This window comes from Barbatula barbatula (genome assembly GCF_947034865.1).
Source record: "Barbatula barbatula genome assembly, chromosome: 3".
Classification (NCBI taxonomy): Eukaryota; Metazoa; Chordata; class Actinopteri; order Cypriniformes; family Nemacheilidae; genus Barbatula; species Barbatula barbatula.
Genome location: NC_136764.1, coordinates 3,356,973 through 3,370,413, shown reverse-complemented (window position 1 = coordinate 3,370,413; position 13,441 = coordinate 3,356,973). Strand labels below are relative to the sequence as shown.

The 13,441-nt window shown below is 36.1% G+C and overlaps 1 protein-coding gene across 1 annotated transcript in view; it reads left to right on the top strand.

Annotated features, from left to right (window-relative positions):
• The window catches only part of LOC306891685 (NACHT, LRR and PYD domains-containing protein 3-like), a 153,803-nt gene that overhangs the window by 94,340 nt on the left and 46,022 nt on the right, over positions 1–13,441 (top strand). The gene's annotated exons all lie outside the window — the stretch shown is intronic.

The window sequence follows — 13,441 nt, the reverse complement described above, 5'->3', positions numbered from 1 at the left end:
GGTTTCGATTCGATTCGAGTCGATTCAATATCGATTAGTTATCATTACGTAGATGAAAATTCTAGTTCTGTAAGCATGGAATCCACATTTAAGTATATATGCTGGTAACTGAAACTCTTACTCTCTTACATTAGTTAAATACACGTACACATTGACAGTAGAGCCCATACAATTATGTTAGGAATTACTTTTTATTTTTACTTTGGGTAACCAAACAAGTAACCAACAATCAGATTTTGACTTTTTATTTTAAAAGTTAAATTCATAACAAAATAAAACAGATTCATTGTAACATTCAAAACAGGCCCATAAAACCTTTTCTGGACGTTGTGCATATTAAACACAGTAACTGTCCAAATAACAAACAGTTCTTTACTAGCACTAACTCATTTTTTTTCCAGTCGTTGCTGTCCAGAATCGCATGAACCAGATATCGCGTCAGGTTGACGTCTCGACAGGTGGTCTCGTAGGTTTGTTGTATTGTTTCAAAATCGTAGCTCTTGCTGACACAACTTGCAAACAACAGTTGTTTTGTCGACCTCACCTTTGCCGTCATTGCCTTTAAACATAAAGTGCTTCCACACATCAGACTTTAATTTAGCCGGCGCTGGGGTCCATTGGCTACCGTGAGCTTCCGCCATGATCCTTTCTCCCTCTCCCACTTTTTATTTGAATAATTTTGTTTTATTTGTGTTCGGGATTTCCCGAATCGATATTGTTTCGTTAAATTGAAAATCGATTAAAGTCGAAGAATCGATATTTTTTACACAGCCCTACTAAATAGTGTCCAAGCAAATGAGCTGACGAGGTGCAGGTGTTCTCAGAAGTCCGGTGAGCTTGATCGGTGCGGAGAGTGAGAGAGCGCTGCTGCAGGGGGCGTGGTCACCGACAGGACTTAACATGAACTTGGATAAATGTGTATTATTTCCCCTTAAAGATTGCTCCTTTACAGAAATTGAGAATATTCCATTTAATCATGAACTAACATATTTAGGTGTAATAATCTGTTAAAATGAAAAAGTCAGTTTAATTTTGGGTCAATTATTGAGAAAACTAAAAATAAGTTTCATTGTTGGTTAATGTGGGACCTCTCAATATTTAGGAGGGTATTATTGTCAAAGGCGGAAGGTATTTCTAGATCAGTGTATACGTCATTATCATTAGATGTACCTCCCAAGATCATCAAAGACCAAGATCAGATTCTTTATAACTTTATTTGGAGGAAAAAACACATTATTTAAAAAAGGAAGTCATTTGTAATCCTAAAGAGCAAAGGGGACTGGAGGTCTCAGATTATAATACTCTGAATGACACCTTTAAAATTAAATGGTTAATAGAGTTTATGAAGTAAAGAGAAAGCCCATGGAATGTATTTCCTAATACTCTGTGAGGCACAGATTTTTTGTTAAAATGTAATTTCTCTGTTGACAAAATTCCTGTTAAATTGGCCGGTTTTCACAGTCAAGCCCTGCTAGCATGGAAATTGATATATAAGCACAAATTTTCACCCCACATATATCTCATATGGATAAATAAATATTTCATATTGATAAATTTAAATGAGATATCTTATTTAAAAACAAATCTTTATTCTATCATTCTTGGTGCAATGAAGGTATTCAAGTAAGACAGTTATTTAATTCTCATGGGTACTTGTTGTCCTGAATGTCTTCAAAAATTTATATATATATCAAAATATATCAAAAATATCCAAATTGGCAGAGTGCATTGAAGATGTAAAACATTGGATGACCTGTAATTTCCTTCTTTTAAATTCTAATAAAACAGAAATATTACTTATCGGACCAAAGACACGCAAACCAAATATTTCTGATTATAAACTGCAAATTGAAGGATGTACTGTTACTCCAACTAATACTGTAAAAGATCTAGGCGTTATATTAGACAGCAACCTGTCATTTCGAAATCACATCTCAAATGTCACAAAAACAGCCTTTTTCCACCTAAGAAATGTTGCCAAGTTACGAAATATTCTGTGTGTTGCTGACGCGGAGAAGCTTATTCATGCATTTATGACCTCAAGACTTGACTACTGTAATGCGCTAATTAGTGTTTGTCCTGCATCATCAATAAACAAACTACAGTTAGTTCAGAACGCAGCTGCCAGAGTTCTAACCAGGTCCAGAAAATACCATCACATAACCCCAATGTTATCAACCCTTCACTGGATACACATTAAGTATCGTATTGACTTTAAAGTTCTTTTAATCACTTATAAAGCCTTAAAGGGTTTAGCCCCTATAACAGAGCTTCTATCACACTACAACCCATCACGCTCTCTAGGATCTCAAAACTCAGGACTTTTGATAATACCTAGAATATCTAAATCCACCAAAGGGGGTCGAGCTTTCTCATACGTAGCACCTAAACTCTGGAAAAGCCTTCCTGATATTATTCGAGGATCAGACACACTCGCCAAATTTAAATCTTGATTAAAAACACATCTTTTCAGCCAAGCATTCACTTAATGCAAAATATGCTAAATAAACCACCAGGAGATGCTGACATTAGATATTATTTACTAGAATAATTTGATTTATTATATAAAACACCATGTAGTGTGTTTTACCCTTTCTTGGGTTTTTCGTTTTCCCCTGTAAAGCTGCTTTGGAACAATGCAAATTGTGAAAGGCGCTATATAAATAAAATTGAATTGAATTGAATTGAATTGAATTGAATTGAATTGAATTGAATTGAATTGAATTGAATTGAATTGAATTGAATTGAATTGAATTGAATTGAATTGAATTACAATTACCAATTAAACCAAGAGAATTTGCTGCTGTTGTTATTGATGAAATTAATACTGTAACTTTAATAAAACTGTATTTCAGAAGGAGTCAGTTTGGTTTATACTTGTGGAAACATTTTCATTGAAAATGTTGATGTTTTAAAACAATAATGTAGTAATAAGATAATAAGGAATGCTCTTTGTTCTGTGTCTTTACCTGCAGAAAGATTATTTAGGTCTTCTTTATTTGGTAATATCTCCCTAATTCTATTAGGAAAATTACATATAGGCCTACATAAGAAAAAGTGGACTCAATGTAAACCACATTTTAATAATGACTTCAAATTGTATATAGATCTCTTGAACAAACAAAAAAGCACCGAAAACACGTGATGCTCTGAAAACATGTGATGCTCTGAAAACATGTGATGCTCTGAAAACATGTGATGCTCTGAAGACATTGAAATATATGTAATTCTATTTCTTTCATTTTTCATTTCTATCTGTCAACGAATGTTAATGTGACTTGAATATATAATAACTCTTGCTTGTTCTTATGCCATTGATTTAATAAATCATAAAAATATATAAAAATCCAGTGTTCCGTGCGTTTGTCGACCCCTGGGGGTTAATAAAGTAAGAAAGAAGAAAGCAGAGAGAGAGAGTGGGAGAGAGAGAGAGACAGAAATTTGTTATTCTAAGATATTAAAATATAAAGCTATAACATTTATTTCCAGAATAATTTCGTAAAATAAAATAAATTGCATTTTAATTTTTTCAGGATTTTGCCTTGGAATCCTTTTTTCAGACTCATATTTCTGACAGTATAACATGTTCCACAGTTTCTTCTTGACCACAAAATTCCTCATGATGACCCATTTTATAAAGTGTGCTGTTTAGTCTTGTATGTCTGTTTCTCATCCTTGATATTATTATCTCATCTCTCCCACTTTCCTTTGTCCAAGCACCTTCCTTTCCTCTCCATCTCCCATTGTTTTTGCCACCTGACGTTCTTCCTCAATAATCCTCTAGATTTCATTCTTACTAATACAAACACTTATATTAATATCATTGTTTTTAATGGCTTCTTTTGCTGTCTCGTCTGCCATTTCATTTCCTTTGATACCAACATGTGCAGGTTCCCATAAAAACATCACTGTACGTCCCATCATTTGAATTCTGTATAATGTTTGCTGTAGGGAGAGAGAGCTGGGAGACCAGCGGTGAGGAATAAGGTCAAGTGCACATGACAAACACCCGTGTGAAGGATCAGCCGCCTCATCTGTGTGTGTTTGTACCGGTGTTGTAAAGAGAATAAAACTGTGTGTGTGACATCTATCTGAAGTAATAATCCTCCAGACGCCAGAATTCCTTTTAGTGAGTTTACTGCTTTACATGAGGTGTGGTTCTGAAAAACAATTTACAATAAATGACAGATGCATACATATAGCCAACAGTAATGACAAAAGAAGATGAACTGCTATATACAGCGATCTAGTCTCATTAATGCACAGTGAAGTGTGCTGCATATTTATATCTGTCCAAAAGGTGGCGCCATCAGCGCATTTATCTCGGCCATACAAACACGGGCTTCATTCTTATCGTTCTGAAATGACAGACTACATTATTTACCCGATGTTGTTTGATATGTTTGTCTGATACTAAATGTAAATGTAAATATGTTTATACCAGCTCTGTAATTCAGCACTATAAGTCACGTCACGTTTATTGTTTTTAAACAACAGCATATTGCTTTTAAGCCACAATAAAACTGTCCAATAGCCTTTCATAACTTTCTATAAGTCTACTGTATAATTGAGACAGAAGACAGAAAGACAGAGGCCGCGGAAACAAGGTCCTATAGTGGGTTCCGCACTTCAATCCACACCCGACGTTCTTGGTTTGCTTCTCGTTTATTAAATCGAGGAAATTGTTTGATTAAACATTGATTAAAATTAATATACAATTTATACAAAACGAAATTCACTTTAAAGAAAGTCTTTCTAAACAAACCTATAAAGTGGTCATAATCATGTCATATTGCGCCTCTTATAATGCTGTTCAGTGTTCACTTTTCATAACCAAAATAGATTAAATAAATAAAAAATTGAACATACATTTGAACATAAATACGTTTTCTTTAATGGCTACAGCACCCAGTGCAATACAAAATGTGTTGTTCGGGGAACAGGCAATGGTAGTCTATACCTTTAGCTCAAGGCTATATATGCTGCTGTAGTATCATTCCAGGCAGGGCTGGACTAGGAGAAAAAAGGGCCCTGGCATTTTTACTCAGACCGGCCCACCACAATGGGTCGGACACAACCAACCAGTACACCATCCTTGCGGTCCCTGTAGATATGCATATCTACTGTTCCATTCCCTCAAAAACCTACAAAGCTGAGAACTAAGTGCCATGGACCAGTGTACCAGTGCAAGTGGACCAGTGTACTCACTCTCTCTTGACTGACTCTCTGGTGATAGACCTATACCTACTTGCGGTGTGATTCGCGCAAATTGAGCGTTAGTAAGGGAAGCCAAACAATCCAATAGTGGGATGAGACTGCGGGGTATTACTGAGACATGTCATCTGCGCGATTCAATTTCCTATCGCTAACCGATGGGCAGCGTGGCACCAACCAATCCGCTCCACTGACCATTTAAAACATATACAATGTTCATTTGGCGCCACTCATTTACGTCTTTCCCATAAACCTCTGCTATTATTAACATAAATAGTTGAGGTAAAATGGCTAGGCGCAAAACGTACTACAATAATAAAATAAATTACCTGTAAACATGTAAACTGTCCTATATAATTTCCAGGAGGTTGGCGTGCTCCTCAAGACTACGATATTGGAAGTCATTGAAGTTTCTGCTTTGTACAGGTCTTTCCGTAGCCTCTATACTATAGAGTCTATACATATGTGCAGTTCTTCAAAGTATCTTCAAAGTGATGATGTTAAGCCAATGAAAGAATCAGATTTACAGGTTCTTCTAACACCTGTTGCTGGTGATGTTTCATGATCACTTCTCCCAGCTGACGCATCTCTGTTAAAACTTCATCAAGTATTTGATTCAGTGAAAGTCTGACAATCTTTTTTCATTGTTTATTATTAAATATCCTGTTGAACTTGGTTACAATAACAATGTATTTCATTTATTTACCATCATCTGATTCACTTTCAAAGCGGCTTGGTCTCTTGTGAGGTCTGAGAGTCTCCATCAGTTTAGACATTTGACAACTCAGCACGCTTCAGGTATTTCATGGCTTCGTGATCATTTACTAAAAATATATGTATATATATAAATGAACTAAACATTTTAATATGTATATACTGTGTTAAACACACATATATTGGGACAGAGGCACATTTTTAGTTATTTTAGGTTTTTATATGTATTCAGGTTAGAGATATATCATTAATAATGGCTTAAAGTGCCACTCTTGGCTTTATTTAGTATTCATATCCTTCATATCCATTTTTAGGGATTACAGTTCTTTAAAACTCTATATAGCTCTCCCTGTTTCAAGTGACCAAAACTAATGGGAATGTTGAAGTTGTTACATAATTTCCTGTTAAATGTCCCATAATTGAAGCTTTTTGTCAAGTCATTTGTAGCCTTTTTTGTATTGACAAAGTGAAGAATAAGTGTTGATGAATAATTTATGCTAAAAATGCTTTTAAGTCATTTGTTTCTATTTTTTACTATGGTGTGTGTGTAGCGGGTAACACATGACGTTATGGCCACACCACATCCACACAATTGAGAAAAGGCCAATAGGATGAGATTGTGAGGCGGAGATCAAGATAATAACTAAAATAAACTCACATTAAGATACTGAAAGTCTTAACTGTAGTCAACTAGGGACTTTCACCCGGATATACTAGTACTCAGAGAAAATCTAAACCCCAGGTTCGGTCTTTCCAGAGAGGACTGAGACAGTTCTGCAAAATAGAACAAATGTTTATTTTATTAAAGTATAATTCCTATGACAGTCATTAAAAAGTACCTTCAAATTCAGTTACCAACACAGACCAAGAAAAGGTACTTAAAATAAAGAAAAGAAAAACAAACATGTAAACACTACGGCAGCCTTGGATCATAAAAGGCACTAACAAGGAAAGAGAATACTGCCCCACCTCAAACACTACAAACACACACACTGGTGTTGCTCCCTAAACAAAAGAGAATGAGAAACTCACTCAAGTGTTAAACACTGCACCCCTAAAGAGAGGTGTGTAAAGTACCCTTTCTACTATTGAACACAGGAGACCCGAACACTTACAATAATTACAATTAACCACAAACAAAGAAAACTGTATAAATCAACAGTTACTGGTTCTTCAGTGAACTTCCGTCTACAAATACAAATGATGTAAAACAAGTTCACGATCAGTCTGACACGACTGTACAGGTTCTAGCTGCACTTGAAGGGTGTAATGACTGCAGGACACAAACTTTAAATTATTCACTAATATAAGAAAATCACATTCCACATCTCACTCATTCACAAACCTGATTAACCAATGAACAGAATAAATGCCCCGAACTACACGACTCCGCTGGAACAGGCAACCAGGACTCAAAGAGTAAATCAAACCCCGCCATTTGAAAACTGTCTTTTATTTAGAGCTCCATCATAGTGATTCACCAGCCGGTTACCTGACACCGCTAAATCTACTGGGCAGATAATGCCAGTTCTCCACCAGGGGAGTTATAGAGAGATTTCTATCCACTACAAGAAGCAAGAACTCTACTGGAGGAAGAGAACAACCAGCAAGTGGGTGAATGTTACAGTAGATCATGTAGATAATGATACAGATGCTTTAGGAATGGCTTTTAAAGACACTCTTAACTCCATGGGCGTTAGTCAACATGTGTCAGGACCTACTCACCTTCGTAATCATACTTTAGATTTAATTTTGTCTTACGGTATAAACGTGGTCGATGTTAAAATCCTTCAGCAGAGCGAAGACATCTCAGATCATTATCTGGTATCATGCTTGCTTCAATACCCAATGGTGGCAAATCAAACTCCAAGTTACAAATATTGTAGAACAATAACTTCGACTACAAAAGGTGCGTTTCTTGATAATTTGCCTGAATTGTCTCAAATCTCTAGCATGAGTAATAACGTTGAAGATCTTGTCTATACTATTGAAAATATTAATGCCACCTTCTCGGAAACGCTAGACATAGTTGCTCCCTTGCGCTTAAAGAAGATTAAAAATGACAGACCGACACCGTGGAAAAATGAACACACTCAGGCTCTAAAGAAAGCGGCACGAAAAATGGAGCGCAACTTTAAAAAGACTAAATTAGAGGTATTTCGTACTGCCTGGAAGGATAGTACAAAAAAATACAGGAAAGCCCTAAAAACGTCTCGATCCGCCTACATTTCATCATTAATAGAAGAAAACCAAAATAACCCTAGGTTTTTATTTGATACAGTGGCTAAATTAACCAAAAATAAATCGTCTGCGACTTCTGATGCTGTATACCAGCATAGCAGTGATGAATTTATGAACTATTTCACAAATAAAATCCAAGATATTCGAGAGAAAATTATAACTATGCAACCAGATGCGAAACCCGCTGAACAAACGACTTACTACAGCACCCCTAAGGAGAAACTATGTTTATTTTCTACTATAGATCACGATGAACTATCGAAAATCATTAGATCATCTAAATCGACTACATGCATGCTAGACCCTATACCTACAAATCTTCTGAAAGAGATGCTCCCAGAAATTATAGATCCTCTACTTAGCATTATTAACTCATCTCTGACATTAGGACATGTGCCTAAAGCATATAAAGTGGCTGTTATAAGGCCCCTTGTCAAAAAACCCCATCTGGACCCTGGAGAACTAGTTAACTATAGACCTATTTCGAATCTACCTTTCTTATCTAAGGTTCTGGAAAAAGTAGTCTCAACTCAAATATGTTCCTTCCTCCAAAGGAATGAGATTAATGAAGATTTCCAGTCTGGATTTAGAGCACATCACAGTACAGAGACTGCTCTGATTAGAGTTACAAATGATCTGTTTATGGCGTCCGACCGAGGTTGTATCTCCTTATTGGTGCTGCTAGATCTTAGTGCTGCATTCGACACCATTGACCACAGCATGCTCCTACATAGACTTGAAAATGATGTCGGTATTAAGGAAATAGCTTTGAAATGGCTTAGATCTTATTTATGCGACCGTTTCCAATATGTAAAAATAAACAATGAGGTATCACGCAAATCGCAAGTCCAGTACGGTGTACCACAGGGCTCAGTACTAGGGCCTATGCTCTTCGCATTATACATGTTACCCCTAGGAGATATAATAAAGCGACACGGAATAAGCTTTCACTGCTATGCTGATGATACGCAACTTTATATTTCCTCGAAGCCTCACGAAACACAGCAATTCCATCGAATAGTGGAATGCATTGTCGATATAAAAAAGTGGATGAGTAGCAATTTTTTATTACTGAACTCGGACAAAACTGAAGTGTTACTTATCGGACCGAAAACCGCCCTACGTAACAACCAAGAATACTACTTAACTATTGATGGATGTTCCATAAAACCCTCATCTTCAGCTAAGAATCTTGGCTTTATATTCGATAGTACTCTGTCATTTGAGAACCAGGTCGCCAACACCTGTAAGATTGCGTTTTTCCATCTTAAAAATATATCTAAATTACGTCATATGCTGTCATCATCAGATGCGGAGAAGCTTATACATGCCTTTATGACATCAAGACTAGATTACTGTAATGCACTATTAGGTGGTTGCCCTGAAGGCCTATTACAAAAACTCCAACTGGTCCAAAATGCGGCAGCTCGAGTTCTTACACGTACAAAAAAGTATGAGCATATTAGCCCGGTTCTGTCAACCTTGCACTGGTTACCTATAAAGCATCGCATAAATTTTAAAATCTTGCTTATTACCTATAAAGCCTTGCATGGTTTAGCTCCTCACTACTTGAGAGAACTTCTTACGTATTATAGTCCATCACGTGCACTACGCTCTCAGGCGTCAGGTCAGTTGGTAATACCTAGAATTTCAAAATCAAGTGCAGGCGGCAGATCCTTTTCTTATCTAGCGCCTAAACTTTGGAACAGTCTTCCCTGCAATGTCCGGGAGGCGGACACACTCTGTCAGTTTAAATCTAGACTAAAGACGCATCTTTTTAATCTTGCATACACTAGATTATCATAATACATGTATTTCAAAGATGTAGGCTGCACTAGTTAGATCAACCGGAACCAGGGACACTTCCAATAACAACTGATGCATTTGTTGCATCAAAGAGTGCAGAACAGTACTCTACTCTCAGCCAGTCTTGTCTCATTGTTCCAAGGTTACAAGAGCGGAGCGGGCAGGGCGCAATCCATTCCTAGACCTGACAAATGCTGGACGAAGGAAGTGACGTCCCTACAAAACTTCAGCCACTATTAGATTATTAATGATAATTTTAAATCTAATTTTTTTTATTTTCGCCTTGTTGTGCAAGCACTGTTGAGCTTGTGCAGAGGCTGCAGTTTTTGCCAGAGGGGAACTGGAATCCCCTGGTTAGGCCTGGTTTCCCTCCGAGGTTTTTTTTCTCCTCCAATGGAGTTTTGGGTTCCTCGCCACCGTTTGCATACTGTTTTGCACTGTTTTGCCTGGCCGGGGGGGCTGCTAGAATTTGGTTGTCTTATTTAATTAACACTGCATATAGGAATTTATTGTGTGTCTGATATTTGACCTGTGTTTTGAATTCCATAACCTTTTATGTTTTACTTATAGTCATTTTTTTCTTGTACAGCTGCTTTGTAACAATGAAAATTGTAAAAAGCGCTATATAAATAAAGCTGACTTGACTTGACTTGACTTGAATGACTGACACGGTTTGATTTAACATAGAAGTTTATATTGACAAAACAAGTTGTTCTCTCTTCACTTAAATCCAATAAAAGGAATAAATTAACCAACTGTTATTGATCTGGATGACTGTCACTAACTCCTTTGTTTCCCTTTTTATTTTAGGGTACAGGAATCACTGCATACACTCTTAAGAGAGATTATGGATAAGCAATAAAAGAAACTGAACAACACTGTGATCGTCTCACTTTGAATTTAACCAAATAAGTTTGACCAAAGAAAATCTAAAGTTTCACACCTTGGCTGCACAACATGACAGTAATCAGGTGTTAAAACATACAATGAGACTCAAATTCTTCTCAAACGTCACTGGAATGCTGGAAAACAGAAACATTGGTTTCTTCAAACTTAGTTACTTGGTATGACATTTAACATTAAAGAAACACATTGAGATGCTTTTTTCACTTTCTTTTGACTTTGACAAATGGACACAAAATAATAAAACACAAGAAATGGATATAAAATGGACTTTAGAAGTTGTAATAGTTGTAACAGAAGAGGAGGTGGAAGGAGCAGAAGTGGAGCAGCTTTGATTCTGAGGCCTTCAGTCTGTAAGCTCCAGATCCAGAGCCTCCCAGAATCTTTCTGTGTCATCTGCCTTCAGTTCTGGTGTTCAGTCAGCTGCTGGTGCAGTATGAAGGCATTGACCACTGTGATATCCACAAAACGGTCAAATAGAGATCGATAGCACTTTCTGGATCCATCGCAGGTCCAGAAGCCTTTTTGAAGGAGATCCTGGAACAGTGATGGTCTGGTGTAAAAATGATCCACATTCAGCCTAAAGCCTGTTCCTAGAACCCTGATGTCAATCCCCCTCATCACAGATTCATAGCGGACTGTCTTGCCTTTTCATTACTGGATATAATGTTATTTCTTGTTATTTATGAATTTCATAAAGTACTGATCATATATGCATTCTAGTGTCATAGACCTTTCTGACAATATATAGTTTGTTATGATAAGTTAATAATTTAAACTAAATATTGAAGTAAATGTACGTGTACCGCCAGACATTGAGCAGCACATAAATGTTTCTTATTCACACTCTTGTCATTTATGAATCAATTACTCTTCTTACATAAATGATTTGATAAAACAGTGATGAAATATTTATTTATGAGTCTTAGACCTTTCTGACAATATAAGATTTGTCACAATAAGAAAATAATTCACATGCATAATATTGAGCTTCGTGTTAAAACACCGACAACCTTTAGTTTCATGTGTTCAGATTGTCATGTGTATGTGCGCCACCTTGTGGTCATTTCCAGTATTGAAGTTTGCTCAGTGTTGAGATTTAGATCTCATTCATCTCACAGCAGTATTTTGTCTATGGACTAAACTAATGGACTAGTTTCGGTTCACAACGCGAACAAACTTTGCTTTGAGAAATATAAACCTGTAAGTGTATTTACTATCTGTAAGCGTTCATATGATGTGTTAATATAATATAGATTGTTCAATCAATATAAAATCATTTTAACACCTAAATAAAACATGTCACAAAAGTTACCGTTTGGTTTGGGTTTGTCTTCGTTGTGAACACACATGATATTTATGTTTTAAACTATTTTAAAAATCATAAAGCACTTTGTTCTTTTTTTAAGTTTTAAAAACATTTTATTTTAGTTGCCTGTTTTTTTAATATGGGGTGTGGTTTTTAAAAGGTTTTTAAAAGGTTTTACTGCAACATTACCTAATTGTAACCAAAATACAACGTTGTTAAACCATTTAATGTCTCATCAACATCATTCTCATATGACTGATATGTAATACTGTATGTACAGGTATATGTCACAATAGACAGTAATACACACAAATAAAATATAAACTAGACGAACAAACCTGTGTCTCCTTTCTGACCTTTTTGACCAGCAGGCCCATCTTTACCATCTCTGCAGCGGTGCCATTGTGTGCCGGTATGCTGGGGACTCCAGGATAAACATTTACATTTATGCATTTGGCAAACGCTTTTAACCAAAGTGACTTACATTTGCATGATCCTATACATTTGTCTCTAAGTGCAATCCTCTGGATCGAGCCAAGACCTTGATGTTGTTACCACCAAACTCTTCCCACTGAGCTGCAGGAAAGCTGCACAACTCTTCTCTGTCGCAGCTCATACATGCGGCCACAACTGCAGCTGGAGCAGCACAGAGACAGCAGGACTTTAACATCACCATCTTCTGCTCACTGTGGAAATAACAAGGTTTCTGTTTAAGCAGTATTTAAAGTGTCCACACTTGAGGGAGGGATATACTAAATATATATATTTATTATGATTATTAATTTAGTTTGATTATTAAAGTGATAATTGGCTTCAGTTTATAAAATGTTTATCAGTTTCCAAACATAAACAGTTATCAAATGATTGTTGAAATATAGACTTTTTCACATCTTGTTGTCTTGATGTGACTTCAGAAAAATGTGTAGATAGTTTCTCTCTCCACTATAATAAATGTAAATAAATAATAAAACAATAACAACATACTTTAGCTTGTTAAACTTTAAGTTTGTTGTTTAGTTTTTAAACCAAATGAATGTTTGAATCAATCAGTTTAAAGTCATATAATCAGGATTATCAAGTCAGATACAAATGTTGTGGACAGGACGGGTCTTGAGTTCATGTTATCAGAATATAAACATTACAGCCGACCAATGAAATCACATTTACAGTAGATGACATCACTTCAGGTATTTAGAGTTTTTAAAGTTGTTATTAGATTTGCATTTAAATGAAACAGAAACTAATTTATTCAAG